Source organism: Hibiscus syriacus, unplaced genomic scaffold, assembly GCF_006381635.1.
Source record: "Hibiscus syriacus cultivar Baekdansim isolate YM2019G1 unplaced genomic scaffold, ASM638163v2 tig00110156_pilon, whole genome shotgun sequence".
NCBI lineage: Eukaryota > Viridiplantae > Streptophyta > Magnoliopsida > Malvales > Malvaceae > Hibiscus > Hibiscus syriacus.
In genome coordinates, this window is record NW_024062606.1 from 3,819,716 (window position 1) to 3,839,836 (window position 20,121).

General features: G+C 30.9%; 1 pseudogene; it reads left to right on the forward strand.

The window, feature by feature from the left end:
- Positions 1 to 1,598: 1,598 nt before the first annotated feature.
- Positions 1,599 to 20,121, forward strand: LOC120215856 (annotated as a pseudogene).

Consider the following 20,121-nt stretch of genomic DNA (forward strand, 5'->3'; position numbering starts at 1 on the left):
TCTTTCAAAATCATACATGATATTTAGTTTTTGTTTTATTTTAGTATCTGACGTTAAAAACTTAATGCATTTAGTACCTAAACTATCAATTTTGGTTTGTTTTAGTACCCAAACTTTTAATTTTTTTTTTCAAAAACTAAAGTTAAATTTTGAAATGTGTACTAAAATGAAACAAAAACTAAACTTTAAGTATAGTTTTGAAAAATTAAAAGTTTAGGTACTAAAAATACCAAAATTAATAATTTAATACTAAATACGTAATTTACCCTTGTAAAACAGCTTCAAGTTGATATTTTTTTAAATAATATGAGATAATATTATTATTATCTTTTATATATTTAAAAATGATCCTAACAATTTTTTTGGGGTACATTTTCCAATTAGATGTCTAGATCTCTATTTATCATATATATAGGCTAAGTGCGGGTGTAGGTTTCTACATCAAAAATCAATTCGAATTTCGAGCCGGGTGATAAATAAATAGTATAATATTTAAGTCAGGTTCATGTAAATTAAAAACTCAGTCTAACTTAGTCCGATCCATTTCTAATATCAACTCTTAAATCTTAATTTGTAACTTATACTATTGGTTATTAATTTAGGTTAAATAATCATTTTAATTGAATTTTTAAAATTATAAAATAATTATAAATATGGTATAAAATCTAAATTAAATTAAATTTTATTAAACTGTTACAAATTCAGTAAATTTTATCAAATTGTTAGTATTAACACGTTATTCTTTATTTCTTTTATATAAAGTGAATAAAGATAATAAATTTTATCACTAAAATAAACTTGTAATGTAATAAAGATACGCCTCTAAAATTCACGTTGTAAAATATACTTCCACATAAATGTACCTTTATTAAATTGATGTTATAAATTTTATAACTTTTAATAGTTACATGATTAATGCATATGATAGTGAATATAAATATGGGCACATGATGACCAACTTGGTTGAAGCTATCAATTCGACCTTAAAGGGGCGCATCATTTACCAATAATAGTTTTGGTTAAAACGACGTATTTTCGTTTGGGCGCTCTTATACCCTTCAAGACTATAATCGTTTTGTAGAGTACATATTCCGACTTTCAAAAGTATTTAAAGTATATGAATTTGAGTTCCCTATAGGTAATGAGAAAGACCCATATGGGGTTCATAATTGGCTTCATATTGTTATTCCTCCCCACTCTCATCGTCATCATCATCAGCAGTAGCAGTTACATTTTGTTGATGAGGGGCGAATGATGATATAGCACCTCCATAGAATAAGGACCTTGGAGGTGTATGACTAATCTTCTCACCGCTCATAGAAAAATGTGAAAACTACGAAAACATTGACATTGATTACTGCAAAACTGGGTCGGAGGTGTCTGATTCTGTGGTGAAGCATCACCTGCCAAATAAGCAACATATGAAGCCCAAGTTGGATCTACAGGCATGGGACTATAATATCCGCTAGGAGGTGTCATAAAACCCTGCGACAGTGGCATCTGAACTGAATATGGTGGCATATGAAATGGATGTGGTGGTATTTGACCTGGATACGGTGGAATCTGAAATGACTGTGGAACATAAATCGATGTAGACGATGGCTGTTGTGATAGTTTTGGTGCTGCAGCTGAGGATGAATTGGAAGCGCATGCTCTCTATCTACGAGTCAGGGGATGGTGATATTGTGACGGTGCATGGTTTTCTCGACACCGATGAATGCTCCCGCCTCGTGCTTCCTCAGAAAGTAGAAATGCCTTCTTGTTCGTGTTGAACCACTGATAATAGTCATCCACAACCGAATAATGATCCATATAAATTAGCTCCTTATGGGGAATGTGTTCACATCAATCCTCCCAATTATTACCCACTCATTGTGCTTCATCAGCCAGTTGACTTCTGTAACACCCCAACCCGTACCCGACCCGGATCCGAGTCTGAGGTGTCACATTGACTTTTCAAACTTTGACTCTTGACAAAATTCAAGAAAATTTAAAACTTTCATTAAAGTAAAAGTGGTTTATTTACATAAATTGACCACAAAAACCAAAATTGATCAGAGCATATTTAACTCAATCAATTAGTACATGCCAACTATATTCAAAATAACCAAAACCATTTAAATCATCTATTTTCTGATCTGAAATTTTGTAAGGAAGATGTTGACCTGTCTTACTATTCTTCACTTCTCTTCTAGCTTCTGTAACCTATGTGTGAAACAATCACACGCTAAGTCTATGACTTAGTGAGGCATAAAAACTTATAATGCACTTTATAACATATAACAATGCATGCATGTTCTGTTCTATCATGCTATACCAAATTACATGATTTCTCATATCATGTAAAATCATATCAGATTAATTAAAATAAATACATACATACACATAAATCATCATTAGCAGTTTATCATGTAATCACATACTTTTATGCTTAACCTTTTCAATCAAACACTATACACACCCAACATCATATCATTTCTATAACATTTATTATATCACTAACATATATTTGTTTATATCTCTTGATTAACCCATGTACATATGTGAGAACTATAGATATGTGACTCTATGGAGGTTGTGCACTAATATTGTCACCACATCTCATATAAATGCACCGAAGTGCCACGTAGAATTGCACCGTAGTGCCGCATAGAATTGCACCGAAGTGCTATATAAGATTGTCCCTAAGGACCACGTAAAAAATTCCTTAAGAATCATATACATATGCCAAGGATCAAGTATGTGTCTCAAAAGACCTCACACATGTTCCAAAGAATACATATATGTCCCGAAGGACCGCGTAGACCCTCGACTCTTGGCATGCCAACTATACCCCTAGCTCTCATGACACACAACATGTGCATTGTCATTTATATCATTTCATATTCACACATGCATATTTATTATCTTTTATCACATGTCTGATCTCTTATAATCTTGTAATCACATAGCTCATGTCATTTCTTGTAAAATCACATATATCATGTAATCCATATAACTTATACACTTTCTCATATGTTAATATGGGTCACATCACATGAATCATATCTTTTCATATAGTTTATGTTTTATTCTCTTATATTCTCATACATGTAATACATATCAGGCATGGTTACACAACTCATTTCTATATAACTTGCATGTACCTATATTCTTTTTCATATACTCACATAGTCATATAGTAAAATATTTCATATAACCTAATTAATCACATCACATAGATACATACTCAAATACTCATTGTTACATATCACTTAAATTATTCATTTTTACCTAATCCATGGTTATATAGCTTCTATCACCAAGTCACTTATCTAATCTCTTATTCTCATATGTTCATATTTATCATATAACACATAAGTTTTATTGCATATTTGTATCGCATTCCTACATCACTAATTCATAATATAATTTACATCATATCATCTACCTTATTCTGTATTTCTTGGTATGCACTTACATTGCCTAACCTACATTATACTTATAAACATGAATATATTACTTATATTATTTCTTTTATATACAATTTAATCTATTTACTTAATTCAATTCCGTACAACTCCTATAATCATTTCATATCACTCCATAGCTTCTATTATACAACTAATGTATCATAATTTTATTTAAGCATATGAATCTTTCTCATTTATCTTATCTTATATACTCATAGTATCACTGAAGTTCAAGTCTCCTAGTTAATATATTATTTATGCAACCTTTGCTTACTTAGTTCATATCATTTCTCATAAACTCACTTTTACCATATTCTCATATTATTACTTAAATTATCTCATATCATGTATTCACGTAGTAATATTTCATATATATATATATATATATATATATATATATATATATATATAGATCTTATCGCATAACTTATCTTTTATATTCATATAATTTATTATCATATCATATGGTTTATATCATCATAACATAGCACATATTCACATCAACCATATAATACATATATACAATAACATGTCAACACATATAAATCATACACACATATACTTATATTTATGAATTCATGTATTTTACTATGGAAAATAGACTTGTCGTAAGTCTTATTTCCATTTAACATCATATACTACTAATATGCACTCACCTGGCCTCACTAGTCCATTCCAATCTCTTATCTTCCCTTTTATCGATCTTACTTGTCAATGATTCCGGAACTCGTTTAGGCTCTGAATCTACATAATTATACATTTTAAGGCAATTATTAGATACCTACACCTTGTAATTTGATACTAGCAACTTAAACGAACTTATTAAACCAATATTACAATTTTCCTTTAGGGGGAATCGGTTCCCTCCTGTGGGGGTATCGGTTCCCCCATGACATTCTGGAATTTTTTTGTTCGTTTGAAGGGGTATCGGTTCCCCTTGAATGGGTACCGATTCCCCTAGCCCAGAAATTACATTTTCAGCACGAAAAAGACTTCATTTCAACTTAAACACTTCCTATTTCAACCTCTTTTATATATTAAACTCAAACACACATACTTAAGCCCATTTGTACTCATTTATACCATCTTAATTCTCAAAAACCTTTCCTCTTATGAAATTCAATAATCATACTCAAATTTCAACATGTTCTAAATTCCTTTCTATCACTCTAAATCTCTTAATTCAACTATTGACAAGAAAAATTTAACTTCAAATTCTACTTATCAATTTTTTTCCTCCAAAATTTCATATAAAAACTCCAAATCTTTAATCTCTCTTAACCCCTTCATTCTTTGATTTTACCGTAACCCAAGCTTTCCTTAAGTTTATCCATCAACTAAAGATCAAAACCAAACTTAAAATTCAAATAATAATCAACTAATAAAACTCTCACCTTTGCCTTGCTCTCCCAGGTATGAAGAAGAAGAAAGGAGAAGAGAACTCTGGATGTTTCTCACATTTCCCACGTTTATATTACTCAAAAAGGGAATATAAAAATCTTTCCTACAAAAAGACCATTTTACCCCTTTAGTTAATCCATCTTTACTATTTAATCCAAAATCCTTTACTTAAGTCCCTGAACTTTTAGCTTATTTCAGAATTGAGCACAAAGTTTCCAAATTTTACATTTTAGTCACTGACTCAGCTTTTGGGATGTTACAAATCTCCCTTCCTTTTAAGAAAATTTTTCCTCGAATTTTCACTACATACCTTTATAATATCATGCTTTTTAATATTTTCATGTTGCTTCCATTTCTTAATCTTTCCTGTTACCACTAACAAACTTACCATTTTCCCCAAACTCAAATCTTCATATGCATCCACATCTTTATAAGTCCATATAATATCATTCATTATATAGACAGTAACCCTAATCCTTATTCATCAATATTATGAATCAATTGATCTTTTTCATCATTCTCTATGTGCTTTGCACATAAATCAAACTTTTTCTCATTCTTAATCCTTGTCTGTATTACTACACACAATCTTTTTATATAACCCTTACGTATTTACTCAAAGAATAATCACCTGTTCTTGTTCTTCTAATAATTGAAAATTGTATCGCTCCATATCAAACTCATAACTGATATTTCAATATACCCTTGTCATCCTTGATCTTTTAAACTCCATATTTGACTTTTCCCATCCCTTTTTATTCATTCAAAAACAAAATCTTCTTATACACATATCATATATTTTCTTTAATATTCACATGCTCTTTTCTTATCATTTATACTCATCTCTGATTACTGATCTTCCTCATATCTTCGTAGCTTGATAATCTACTGTACTTATACATAACCTTATTCTTTGTCATTTCTTATACTTGTATTTCCTTCCTTAAAACACCCTTTTAAACATACAAACACTTTTTTCCTTGCCTACATCATATCTATATGATCAAAATCATATCCAAATCCACATCATACTTGATTAACTTAACTTTATCTTTTCTTAAAATCTTATAACTCTATTATCCATACTATTACAATTAATCAGTAACAATGCTTCAATTTAGGGCATAAGCCCTAATCAAACTACTCATATTCATCTTCTCAGTTGAAATCCAACTAGTGCAATTTACGTACTTAACAAATCCACATTTATTCTCATACACCATGCAATTTCTGTTGTTCCAACACAACCTTATAATTCCTTTATCTTATAAACTGATCACTAATGTTCTCATTCTTAAACTCTTCTTATCAATCCTTATCTTTACTCAAACATATGAATCCTCACCTTCTTCACTATATCACATTATTATGATCAAAATATACAACTATATCCAGATCCACTTCATATTTGGTTATCTTATCATGACAATATCTCAAAATCTTATAATTACAACACATTTTCCATCACATCATCTGGTTAGCCAACGCTAACTCTTTCCATCTAGAATGTAAGCCCTTATTATAGCCACACTCTTGCTTATACACAATACTATCTCTTTGTTTCAACCTCATAAGCTCTGACTTTATAAGTTTTCTACGCTTGTCATTGATGCACTTATTCTTGAATTCTCCTAACTAATAACCACATCCATAAATCTTCTATCATTCTTATGTTAACATCTGTTCACAATACTTCAACTTCTCCACATAGTAACTAAACTACTCTATCTAACTTCTTCACTTCAAAACAGTGGAAACTTTTTAGCGTTCTTATGGTGACACTTATTCACCATATTTTATCTTATTCACGTAATAACAAAACTAATCCATATCACTTTTTTGATTCAAACAGTGAAGATCTTTTATCACTATTCTGATATGATTTCAACTTTCTGAAATCAATCTTTGATTTTACGAAAAACTTCCTGAGGTGTTCGCTCTTCATCCTGCCTGGCCAGGGCAGGTGAATTGTTATCACAATCAGGAATATCGCCTCTCACTTCACTTCGAAATTACTATAATTATAATTATATTATAACATAGCAATCTAATTCTATTAGCAAGACAACACACTCCTTACACTATCAGATCATAAATTTTCACTTATATTGGCATGTACACATTTTAAAAACTCTTTTACCTTCCGTTTAAGCCTAGAATCGGCTAAACCTTGGCTCTGATACCATTAAATGTAACACCCCAACCCGTACCCGACCTGAATCCGAGTCTGAGGTGTCACATTGACTTTTCAAACTTTGACTCTTGACAAAATTCAAGAAAATTTAAAACTTTCATTAAAGTAAAAGTGGGTTCTTTACATAAATTGACCACAAAAACCAAAATCGATCAAAGCATATTTAACTCAATCAATTAGTAAATGCCAACTATATTCAAAATAACCAAAACCATTTAAATTATCTATTTTCTGATCTGAAATTTTGTAAGGAAGATGTTGACCTGTCTTACTCTTCTTTGCTTCTCTTATAGCTTCTGTAACCTACGTGTGAAACAATCACACGCTAAGTCTATGGCTTAGTGAGTCATAAAAACTTATAATGCACTTTATAACATATAACAATGCATGCATGTTCTATTCTATCATACTATACCAAATTACATGATTTCCTCATATCATGTAAAATCATATCAGAGTAATTAACAATAAATACATACATACACATAAATCATCATTAGCAGTTTATCATGTAATCACATACTTTTATGCTTAACCTTTTCAATCAAACTCTATACACACCCAACATCATATCATTTCTATAACATTTATCGTATCACTAACATATATTTGTTTATATATCTTGATTAGCCCATGTACATATGTGAGAACTATAGATATGTGAGTCTATGGAGGTTGTGCACTAATGTTGTTACCACATCTCATATAAATGCACCGAAGTGCCACGTAGAATTGCACCGTAGTGCCGCGTAGAATTGCACCGAAGTGCTATATAAGATTGTCCCTAAGGACCACGTAGAAAATTCCTTAAGAATCATATACATATGCCAAGGATCAAGTATGTGTCTCAAAAGACCTCACACATGTTCCAAAGAATACATATATGTCCCGAAGGACCGCGTAGACCCTCGACTCTTGGCATGCCAACTATACCCTAGGTCTCATGACACACAACATGTGCATTGTCATTTATATCATTTCATATTCACACATGCATATTAATTATCTTTTATCACATGTCTGATCTTATAATCATGTAATCACATAGCTCATGTCATTTCTTGTAAAACCACATATATCATGTAATACATATAACTTATACACTTTCTCATATGTTAATATGGGTCACATCACATGAATCATATCTTTTCATATAGTTTATGTTTTATTCTCTTATATTCACATACATGTAATACATATCAGGCATGGTTACACAACTCATTTCTATATAACTTGCATGTACCTATATTCTTTTTCATATACTCACATATCATATAGTAAAATATTTCATATAACCTAATAATCACATCACATAGATACATACTCAAATACTCATAGTTACATATCACTTAAATTATTCATTTTTACCTAATTCATGGTCATATAGCTTCTATCACCAAGTCACTTATCTAATCTCTTATTCTCATATGTTCATATTTATCATATAACACATAAGTTTTATTGCATATTTATATCGCATTCCTACATCACTAATTCATAATATAATTTACATCATATCATCTACCTTATTCTGTATTTCTTGGTATGCACTTACATTACCTAACCTACATTATACTTATAAACATGAATATATTACTTCTATTATTTCTTTTATATACAATTTAATCTATTTACTTAATTCAATTCCGTACAACTCCTATAATCATTTCATATCACTCTATAGCTTCTATTATACAACTAATGTATCATAATTTTATTTAAGCATATGAATCTTTCTCCTCTATCTTATCTTATATGCTCATAGTATCACTGAAGTTCAAGTCTCCTAGTTAATATATTATTTATGTAACCTTTGCTTACTTAGTTCATATCCTTTCCCATAAACTCACTTTTACCATATTCTCATATTATTACTTAAATTATCTCATATCATGTATTCACGTAGTAATATTTCATTTATATATATATATCAAAGATCTTATCGCATAACTTATCTTTTATATTCATATAATTTATTATCATATCATATGGTTTATATCATCATAACATAGCACATATTCACATCAACCATATAATACATATATACAATAACATGTTAACACATATAAATCATACACACATATACTTATATTTATGAATTCATGCATTTTAGTATGGAAAATAGACTTGTCGTAAGTCTTATTTCCATTTAACATCATATACTACTAATATGCACTCACCTGGCCTCACTAGTCCATTCCAATCTCTTATCTTCCCTTTTATCGATCTTACTTGTCAATGATTCCGGAACTCGTTCAGGCTCTGAATCTACATAATTATACATTTTAAGGCAATTATTAGATACCTACACCTTGTAATTTGATACTAGCAACTTAAACGAACTTATTAAACCAATATTACAATTTTCCTTTAGGGGGAATCGGTTCCCTCCTGTGGGGGTATCGGTTCCCCTTGAATGGGTACCGATTCCCCTAGCCCAGAAATTACATTTTCAGCACGAAAAATACTTCATTTCAACTTAAACACTTCCTATTTCAACCTCTTTTATATATTAAACTCAAACACACATACTTAAGCCCATTTGTACTCATTTATCCCATCTTAATTCTCAAAAACCTTTCCTCTTATGAAATTCAATAATCATACTCAAATTTCAACATGTTCTAAATTCCTTTCTATCACTCTAAATCTCTTAATTCAACTATTGACAAGAAAAATTTAACTTCAAATTCTACTTATCAATATTTTCCCCCAAAATTTCATATAAAAACTCCAAATCTTTAATCTCTCTTAACCCCTTCATTCTTTGATTTTACCGTAACCCAAGCTTTCCTTAAGTTTATCCATCAACTAAAGATCAAAACCAAACTTAAAATTCAAATAATAATCAACTAATAAAACTTTTACATTTGCCTTGCTCTCCTAGGTATGAAGAAGAAGAAAGGAGAAGAGAACTCTGGATGTTTCTCACATTTCCCACGTTTATATTACTCAAAAAGGGAAGAAAAAAATCTTTCATACGAAAAGACTATTTTACCCCTTTAGTTAATCCATCTTTACTATTTAATCCAAAATCCTTTTCTTAAGTCCCTGAACTTTTAGCTTATTTCAGAATTAAGCACAAAGTTTCCAAATTTTACATTTTAGTCACTGACTCAGCTTTTGGGATGTTACAAATCTCCCTTCCTTTTAAGAAAATTTTTCCTCGAATTTTCATTACATACCTTTATAATATCATGCCTTCTAATATTTTCATGTTGCTTCCCTTTCTTAATCTTTCCTGTTACCGCTAACAAACTTACCATTTTCCCCAAACTCAAATCTTCATATACATCCACATCTTTATAAGTCCATATAATATCATTCATTATATAGACAATAACCCTAATCCTTATTCATCAATATTATGAATCAATTGATCTTTTTCATCATTCTCTATGTGCTTTGCACATAAATCAAACTTTTGCTCATTCTTAATCCTTGTCTGTATTACTATACAAACAATCTTTTTATATAACCCTTACGTATTTACTCAAAGAATAATCAACCATTCTTGTTCTTCTAATAATTGAAAATTGTATCGCTCCATATCAAACTCATAACTGATATCTCAATATACCTCTTGTCATCCTTGATCTTTTAAACTCCATATTTGACTTTTCCATCCCTTTTTATTCATTCAAAAACAAAATCTTCTTATACACATATCATATCTTTTCTTTAATATTCACATACTCTTTTCTTATCATTTATACTCATATCTGATTATTGATCTTCCTCATATCTTCGTAGCTTGATAATCTATTGTACTTATACAAAACCTTATTCTTTACCATTTCTTACACTTGTATTTCCTTCCTTAAAACACCATTTTAAACATACAAATACTTTTTTCCTTGCCTACATCATATCTATATGATCAAAATCATATCCAAATCCACATCATACTTGATTAACTTAACTTTATCTTTTCTTAAAATCTTATAACTCTATTATCTATACTATTACAATTAATCAGTAACAATGTTTCAATTTAGGGCATAAGCCCTAATCAAACTACTCATATTCATCTTCTCAGTTGAAATCCAACCAGTGCAATTTACGTACTTATCAAATCCACATTTATTCTCATACACCATGTAATTTCTGTTGTTCCAACACAACCTTCTAATCCTTTATCTTATAAACTGATCACTAATGTTCCCATTCTTAAACTCTTCTTATCAATCCTTATCTTTACTCAAACATATGAATCCTCACCTTCTTCACTATATCACATTATTATGATCAAAATATACAACTATATCCAGATCCACTTCATATTTGGTTATCTTATCATGACAATATCTCAAAATCTTATAATTACAACACATTTTCCATCACATCATCTGGTTAGCCAACGCTAACTCTTTCCATCTAGAATGCAAGCCCTTATTATAGCCACACTCTCGCTTATACACAGTACTATCTCTTTGTTTCAACCTCATAAGCTCTGACTTTATATGTCTTCTACGCTTGTCACTGATGCACTTATTCTTGAATTCTCCTAACTAATAACCACATCCATTAATTTTCTATCATTCTTCTGTTAACATCTATTCACTATACTTCAACTTCTCCACATAGTAACTAAACTACTTCATCTACCTTCTTCACTTCAAAACAGAGGAAACTTTTTAGTGTTCTTATGGTGACACTTATTCACCATATTTTATCTTATTCACGTAATAACAAAACTAATTCATATCACTTTTTCGATTCAAACAGTGAAGATCTTTTATCACTATTCTGATATGATTTCAACTTTCTGAAATCAATCTTTGATCTTATGAAAAACTTCCTGAGGTGTCCGCTCTTCATCCTGCCTGGCCAGGGTAGGTGAATTGTTATCACAATCAGGAATATCGCCTCTCACTTCACTTCGAAATTACTATAATTATACTTCTATTATAACTTAGAAATCTAATTCTATTAGTAAGACAACACACTCCTTACACTATCAGATCAGAACTTTTCGCCTTCTATTGGTATGTACACATTTTAAAAACTCTTTTACCTTCCATTTAAGCCTAGAATCGGCTAAACCTTGGTTCTGATACCATTAAATGTAACACCCCAACCCGTACCCGACCTGGATCTGAGTATGAGGTGTCACATTGACTTTTCAAACTTTGACTCTTGACAAAATTCAAGAAAATTTAAAACTTTCATTAAAGTAAAAGTGGTTTATTTACATAAATTGACCATAAAAACCAAAATCGATCAGAGCATATTTAACTCAATCAATTAGTACATGCCAACTATATTCAAAATAACCAAAACCATTTAAATCATCTATTTTCCGATCTGAAATTTTGTAAGGAATATGCTGACCTGTCTTACTATTCTTCGCTTCTCTTCTAGCTTCTGTAACCTACGTGTAAAATAATCACACTCTAAGTCTATGACTTAGTGAGGCATAAAAACTTATAATGCACTTTATAACATATAACAATGCATACAAGTTCTGTTCTATTATGCTATACCAAATTACATGATTTCCTCTTATCATGTAAAATCATATCAGATTAATTAACAATAAATACATACATACACATAAATCATCATTAGCAGTTTATCATGTAATCACATACTTTTATGCTTAACCTTTTCAATCAAACACTATATACACCCAACATCATATCATTTCTATAACATTTAACATATCACTAACATATATTTGTTTATATCTCTTGATTAGCCCATGTACATATGTGAGAACTATAGATATGTGAGTCTATGGAGGTTGTAATGATGTCACCATAGCTCATATAAATGCACCGAAGTGCCACGTAGAATTGCACCGTAGTGCTGCGTAGAATTGCACCGAAGTGCTATATAAGATTGTCCCTAAGGACCACATAGAAAATTCCTTAAGAATCATATACATATGCCAAGGATCAAGTATGTGTCTCAAAAGACCTCACACATGTTCCAAAGAATACATATATGTCCCGAAGGACCGCGTAGACCCTTGACTCTTGACATGCCAACTATACCCCTAGGTATCATGACACACAACATGTGCATTGTCATTTATATCATTTCATATTCACACATGCATATTAATTATCTTTTATCACATGTCTGATCTTATAATCATGTAATCACATAGCTCATGTCATTTCTTATAAAATCACATATATCATGTAATACATATAACTTATACACTTTCTCATATGTTAACATAGGTCACATCACATGAATCATATCTTTTCATATAGTTTATGTTTTATTCTCTTATATTCTCATACATGTAATACATATCAGGCATGTTTACACAACTCATTTCTATATAACTTGCATGTAACTATATTCTTTTTCATATACTCACATAGTCATATAGTATAATATTTCATATAACCTCATGAATCACATCACATAGATACATACTCAAATACTCATAATTACATACCACTTGAATTATTCATTTTTACCTAATCCATGGTCATATAGCTTATATTACCAAGTCACTTATCTAATCTCTTATTCTCATATGTTCATATTTATCATATAACACATAAGTTTTATTGCATATTTATATCGCATTCCTACATCACTAATTCATAATATAATTTACGTCATATCATCTACTTTATTCTGTATTTCTTGGTATGCACTTACATTACCTAACCTACATTATACTTATAAACATGAATATATAACTTCTATTATTTCTTTTATATACAATTTAATATATTTACTTAATTCAATTCCGTACAACTCCTATAATCATTTCATATCACTCCATAGCTTCTATTATACAACTAATGTATCATAATTTTATTTAAGCATATGAATCTTTCTCCTCTATCTTATCTTATATGCTCATAGTATCACTGAAGTTCAAGTCTCCTAGTTAATATATTATTTATGTAACCTTTGCTTACTTAGTTCATATTCTTTCTCATAAACTCACTTTTACCATATTCTCATATTATTACTTAAATTATCTCATATTATGTATTCATGTAGTAATATTTCATTTATATATATATCATAGATCTTATCGCATAACTTATCTTTTATATTCATATAATTTATTATCATATCATATGGTTTATATCATCATAACATAGCACATATTCACATAAACCATATAATACATATATATAATAACATGTCAACACATATAAATCATACACACATATACTTCTATTTATGAATTCATGCATTTTACTATGGAAAATAGACTTGTCGCAAGTCTTATTTCCATTTAACATCATTTACTACTAATATGCACTCACCTAGCCTCACTAGTTCATTCCAATCTCTTATCTTTCCTTTTATCGATCTTACTTGTCAATGATTCTGGAACTCGTTTAGGCTCTAAATCTACGTAATTATACATTTTAAGGCAATTATTAGATACCTACACCTTGTAATTTGATACTAGCAACTTAAACGAACTTATTAAACCAATATTACAATTTTCCTTTAGGGGGAATCAGTTCCCTCCTATTGTGGTATCGGTTCCCCCATGACATTCTGGAATTTTTTTGTTCGTTTGAAGGGGTATCGGTTCCCCTTGAATGGGTATCGATTCCCCTAGCCCAGAAATTACATTTTCAACACGAAAAATACTTCATTTCAACTTAAACACTTCCTATTTCAACCTCTTTTATATACTAAACTCAAACACACATACTTGATCCCATTTGTACTCATTTATCCCATCTTAATTCTCAAAAACCTCTCCTCTTATGAAATTCAATAATCATACTCAAATTTTAACATGTTCTAAATTCTTTTCTATCACTCCAAATCTCTTAATTCAACTATTGACAAGTCAAATTTAACTTCAAATTCTACTTATCAATTTTTTTCCAAAATTTCATATAAAAACACCAAATCTTTAATCTCTCTTAACCCCTCCATTCTCTGATTTTACCGTAACCCAAGCTTTCCTTAAGTTTATCCATCAACTAAAGATCAAAACAAAACTTAAAATTCAAATAATAATCAACTAATAAAACTCTCACTTTTGCCTTGCTCTCTCAGGTATGAAGAAGAAGAAAGGAGAAGAGAACTCTGGATGTTTCTCACATTTCCCACGTTTATATTACTCAAAAAGGGAAGATAAAAATCTTTCCTATGAAAAGACCATTTTACCCCTTTAGTTAATCCATGTTTACTATTTAATCCAAAATCTTTTACTTAAGTCCTAAACTTTTAGCTTATTTCAGAATTGAGCACAAAGTTTCCAAATTTTACATTTTAGTCACTGACTCGGCTTTTGGGATGTTACAACTTCTTTTTGCCCCGTCTATCGATGTTATGTAAATTGTCGAGATTCCTAGATGCTTCAAGAATAGATTGTATGAAACCAAATTGGCGGAGCACATGATCAGGGGGATGTCATTCGAAAATAGCATAACATATTAGAGGGACCACCGCCATCCATACATCTAATGGGTCACTCAAGTGAGGTGGGATGCAATGTCTCATTTCTTCAGTAGCATAAAAAGTCTATTGAAACTAAAACAAATATATATAATTATTATCAAAATAATATTTTAATTATATAACAATAATTAAATTTAAGTAATAAAATTTAAATACATACATGTATACCAGCCTTTTGATCAATAAGTAGCCGAATTTTTTCCAATTCATCTGGTATATCACGATGATCTTTCCTTATACATGACCACCTATTCAATGTAAAAAAATTATTATATACTCAAAACAATTATTTATATACGAACTCAGTATTAAAATTACCTCAATAATAACGGGAAGACTAATAGGTTTTTCACGACGGACATAAAAATGGCATGTGATACCACACCCATGACTGTAGAACAAAGAGACATTCGTCGATAGCATTTTTCGATAATCAGTTGCTCGATACATTTCTCTATATAGAGATGCCAAAACCACAGAGCTCGAACTGAATGAGTCGATAACTCGAAAATATGTGAGGTGACGCAACCTCATACAATGAACTTGGTTGCGAGATTTATCGGACATCAAAATCTCTCATATGAGTTGTAATATCCAAGCTTCAGAAAATATTTTATCTTGTTCCTCGGAACATTCGTCGCTCAACTGTAAAAAATTTGAAGCCAACCATGGTAACGATATTCGAACACAATTGAAATTAGGCTGGATGCCTCCAAGATACTCCTCGTACAAGGAATGTCAATCACCATCCGCCACGCCAAAAATGACATCTCCATCTACTGGAAGCCTCAAATGTAAAGAAATATCCTCCAGCGTAATAGTGCACTCCCCACACGATAGATGGAATGTGTGTGTCTCTGGTCTCCACCTTTCAATCAATGTAGAAATAATGTTGGATTCAAGGTTACAATGCCCTTCATATCTAGTTATGTAATCGAACCTAGCCTCGACTAAATATAGCCAAACACGATTCGATATCTCTAACTTAGCGTTACAAATAAATAGATCTAATATAAAATCATTTCCTAATTAAATAAATAGTATACAATTTTAAATATAAACTAATACTAAATAAATAAATCAATTCACAATAATAAACATAACACAATTTAAAATTGTTACTGTATCGACAAAATATCTCGAGATATGATTTCTATCTAAACGCAACAACCTGCCTTCCATTTTATAAATGTAAAACATAAAAAAATTAGTACAGTAAAATATAATAAAATAATAAACTATTTAATTATTATAATATAATAAAAATAATTTTACTTTCTAAAAACTATAACATAACTCACTTGAAGCTTGTTAGAAATAATGATAAAAGTAAGAACGAGTGTTTTTTTGGTATGATTTAAAAGTTGTATACGGTGTATTTATAAGGGGAGGAGTAGGTGGTAATTAAGGGGGAGTGACGGACGGTTGAGGGTATTTATAGAAGGCACAGATGGTGATTCGCACCTTTCGTCGCGTGTTACCTTTACCAGGAAGGTACGGATAGTGGTCCGCACTTTGCCCGCGCGACGTCAACTCAGATAAAAATATAGGGAATGCGTGTTTGGTGATATGCGCCTTCCGTCCATGTTAGCAAATGAGTGTTAGATATGTAAAATTTGGTCAATGGGTACCTGACAGGCAATTATTGATTATTTGGGTGCTTTTGGTAAAAACGCCCAATATTCATTATCGATGATAGTCGATAATGACTATCGGACCTATCGAATATAAAAGTGAAAATGAAAATAACCAGTACTATAGTGTTGAACCTATATTTTGATATAATAAATAAGGATAAATATTTTTGGAGTTAATTAAATTTGTTTAAATGATTCAAAAATAATTCAAAATCCACAAAACTTGAAAAAAGTTTTCCAAGTATTTTTGACTTGATCTACACCTTATAGTAAGTTTAGAAACTCAAAATATGACAAATTATTCAATTCTTGGTGTAAGTTTTCGAAACCTCTGAGGCAGAATGCTCAAAGTTTAAAAATTTTCAGCCTAGTTTCGAAATTCCCTTGCCTGGTTTCGAAACCCTTGTACTTGGTTTCGAAGCCCCTTGTACCTGGTTTTAAAACTATTGTGCAAAAATATTTTTGCAAAATGAAATCCCTTGTTTCAATGATCACATTTTTGAAAGAGGTCTTCGAAAGCCCCTCTAGTGATTTCGAAACTATTGTGCAAAAATGCTAAAATTGAGGGGATTAAAGGCTTCCAACGACTTTAAAATATCCCCAACAACTATAAACGGTCACAAGCTCATTCTATCATATAAAAACAACCAAAGCACACTTGAAGAAAGTTACTACACCAATCCAAGATTAGAGATCAAGAGAAAATAATTTTCATTCTTATTTCATTCATTTTCTATTGTACATAAGTATATAGAGCTTAATTTCATATCCTTTGTTTTATTCTTGTGAGTTTAAATATTTGTAAACACCCACCTTGTGAGGCCTTCTTATTTACACAAATCAAACTTTGTAAATGGGGAGTGATGCCTTAGAAAAACTGAAGTGGTTCTATCTTGGCCATTGAAAAGATAGAGTTGCAATGTTACACATTATCCTTAAAGGTAAGAACAAAATAGTAAATTTGTTGAAATGATTAGTGGTGAAAAGCTAAGGTAATGAATGTATACTTTGGTTGAGAAAGTCGAACCACTGTAAATCGATTTGTGCCAAAAAGTTCTATTTTTTGTTCAAGATTCCACCAAACTTTATCAAAGTCAATTCACTCCCTCTTGACGATTTTTGGTTGATCAATCGAACCCAACATGTAGTTTACCCTAAATACTTTAATCAAAAAATTTTAAAATCATACCTAAAGTTTAGTTTTTATTTTATTTAGTATCTCGTTCAAAATTTAAGATTTTTTTTTTTGAAAATTTAGGTATTAAAACATACTAAAACTGGTAGTTTAGGTACTAAACGCTTTAAGTTTTTAACGAATGGTACTAAACTGAAACAAAAACTAAACGTTAAGTATGATTTTAAAAAAATTGAAAGTTTAAGTACTAAAAATGATAATTTAGGTACTAAATGCATAATTTACCCTAAATTTTTTTATTATATCTAGGCTAAACTATGTGTTTAGTACATAAATTATTAGTTTTAGTATGTTTTATTACATGAACTTTCAATTTTTCAAAACCATAACTAATATTAAGTTTTTGTTTCATTTTAATACCTAACGTTAAAAACTTAACGTTAATTTTTAATGGGTGCTAAAATGAGATAAAACAAAAATTAAACGTTATGTATGCTTTTAAAATCATTAAAAAATTAAATACTAAAGCAAGTAAACTAAAATAATTTAGATACTAAACACGTAGTTTACTATTATATATATATATATCTTTCTCTTTCTTGTCCGAATCTCTTTGTAAAAGTGAATATCAAAAGCTTACCTCCTCACCTGAAACACCATTTTCAATTTCCTGTCATCAAAGGAAATGCAGAGAGCCAGTTTTTAGAGCTTTTTAAATAGCTAAAATCCCCACCACCCGAAGCAGAAACCCTAAAAGATCACTCTGCTTTTCTCTTTGGATTCTTTCTCCTTTGTTTCTTATCCGTGGAAGCTCTGAATTTTCTGAGGTTTTGGTTATGGTGTTCATAAAGTGAACCAAACCCATCCTTGTAATGGAAACGGCGGCGGCGCCACCACTACCACAACCATCGAGGTTTCCGATCATGATTTGGATGAAGGAGACGATGGTTTCATCGACCTGCAGTTCCCTTTGCATGGGGTTAAATTTCGGGTATTTACTCCCAAGAAACCGAAACCGGAGGCCACGAAGCACGAAGAGCGTTTCACCAGAGAAAACAGTTGGCGGAAAACAAATGGCAGAACCGATGATTCCTCGAAGAGATCTTCCAAAGATCTGGTGCACAGATACTTGAACGTAATCAAGCCATTGTACACAAGAATCAACAGAAAGAACAGTCAAAGCGACAAGGTGGGAATCTCCTGCGACTCACCGTTGTCTTCTCCGGCGACGGCGTATTCCACGAAGGGGAAGTATGGGAATACAAAGGGGCTTACAAGCATCTGGAAAAGAGCAAATCGTCGTCGGCATCGGCTTCGCCGATTAACCGGAGAGATGATTCATTGCTGCTACAACACGATGGTATCCAAAGCGCCATTTTGCATTGCAAGAGATCATTCAATTCATCGAGAGGTAATAATCATAGAACAAATTTTAAAACTCTGGGTTTATTTTAAAATTCGATTCCCAGCTCGTTTTCTTTTTCTGGGTTTTGTTTGGCGGCAGAATCTTCTTGGTTGTCGAGATGCACAAGTGATTCTTCTTCGCAAGATAAATTAAGCAATGCATCTTCAACAGGTATATATATATATAGAGAGAGAAAAACAATCTTTTTCATTGCTGATTAATCTTTTTCTCTGATTCCCCCCCCAGATTCTTCTCTGTTCTCACGAGTTACAAGCAATTCAGCAAGAACATCCGGCGAAGAAGGACATGCATTCAGCACCTGAAAGAAAAGAGACGATTTTTATTATCACGATGATGTAAAAATTCAAAACGGAAACAAGAAAAAAACAAAGGGAAGTGTTTTTTTTTATTGTTAGCTATCATGAGCAGTGGTTGTTGAAGTAGGGTTTCTCACATGTAAAGTTGAAGCTTTTGTCATTATGAAGAAATTT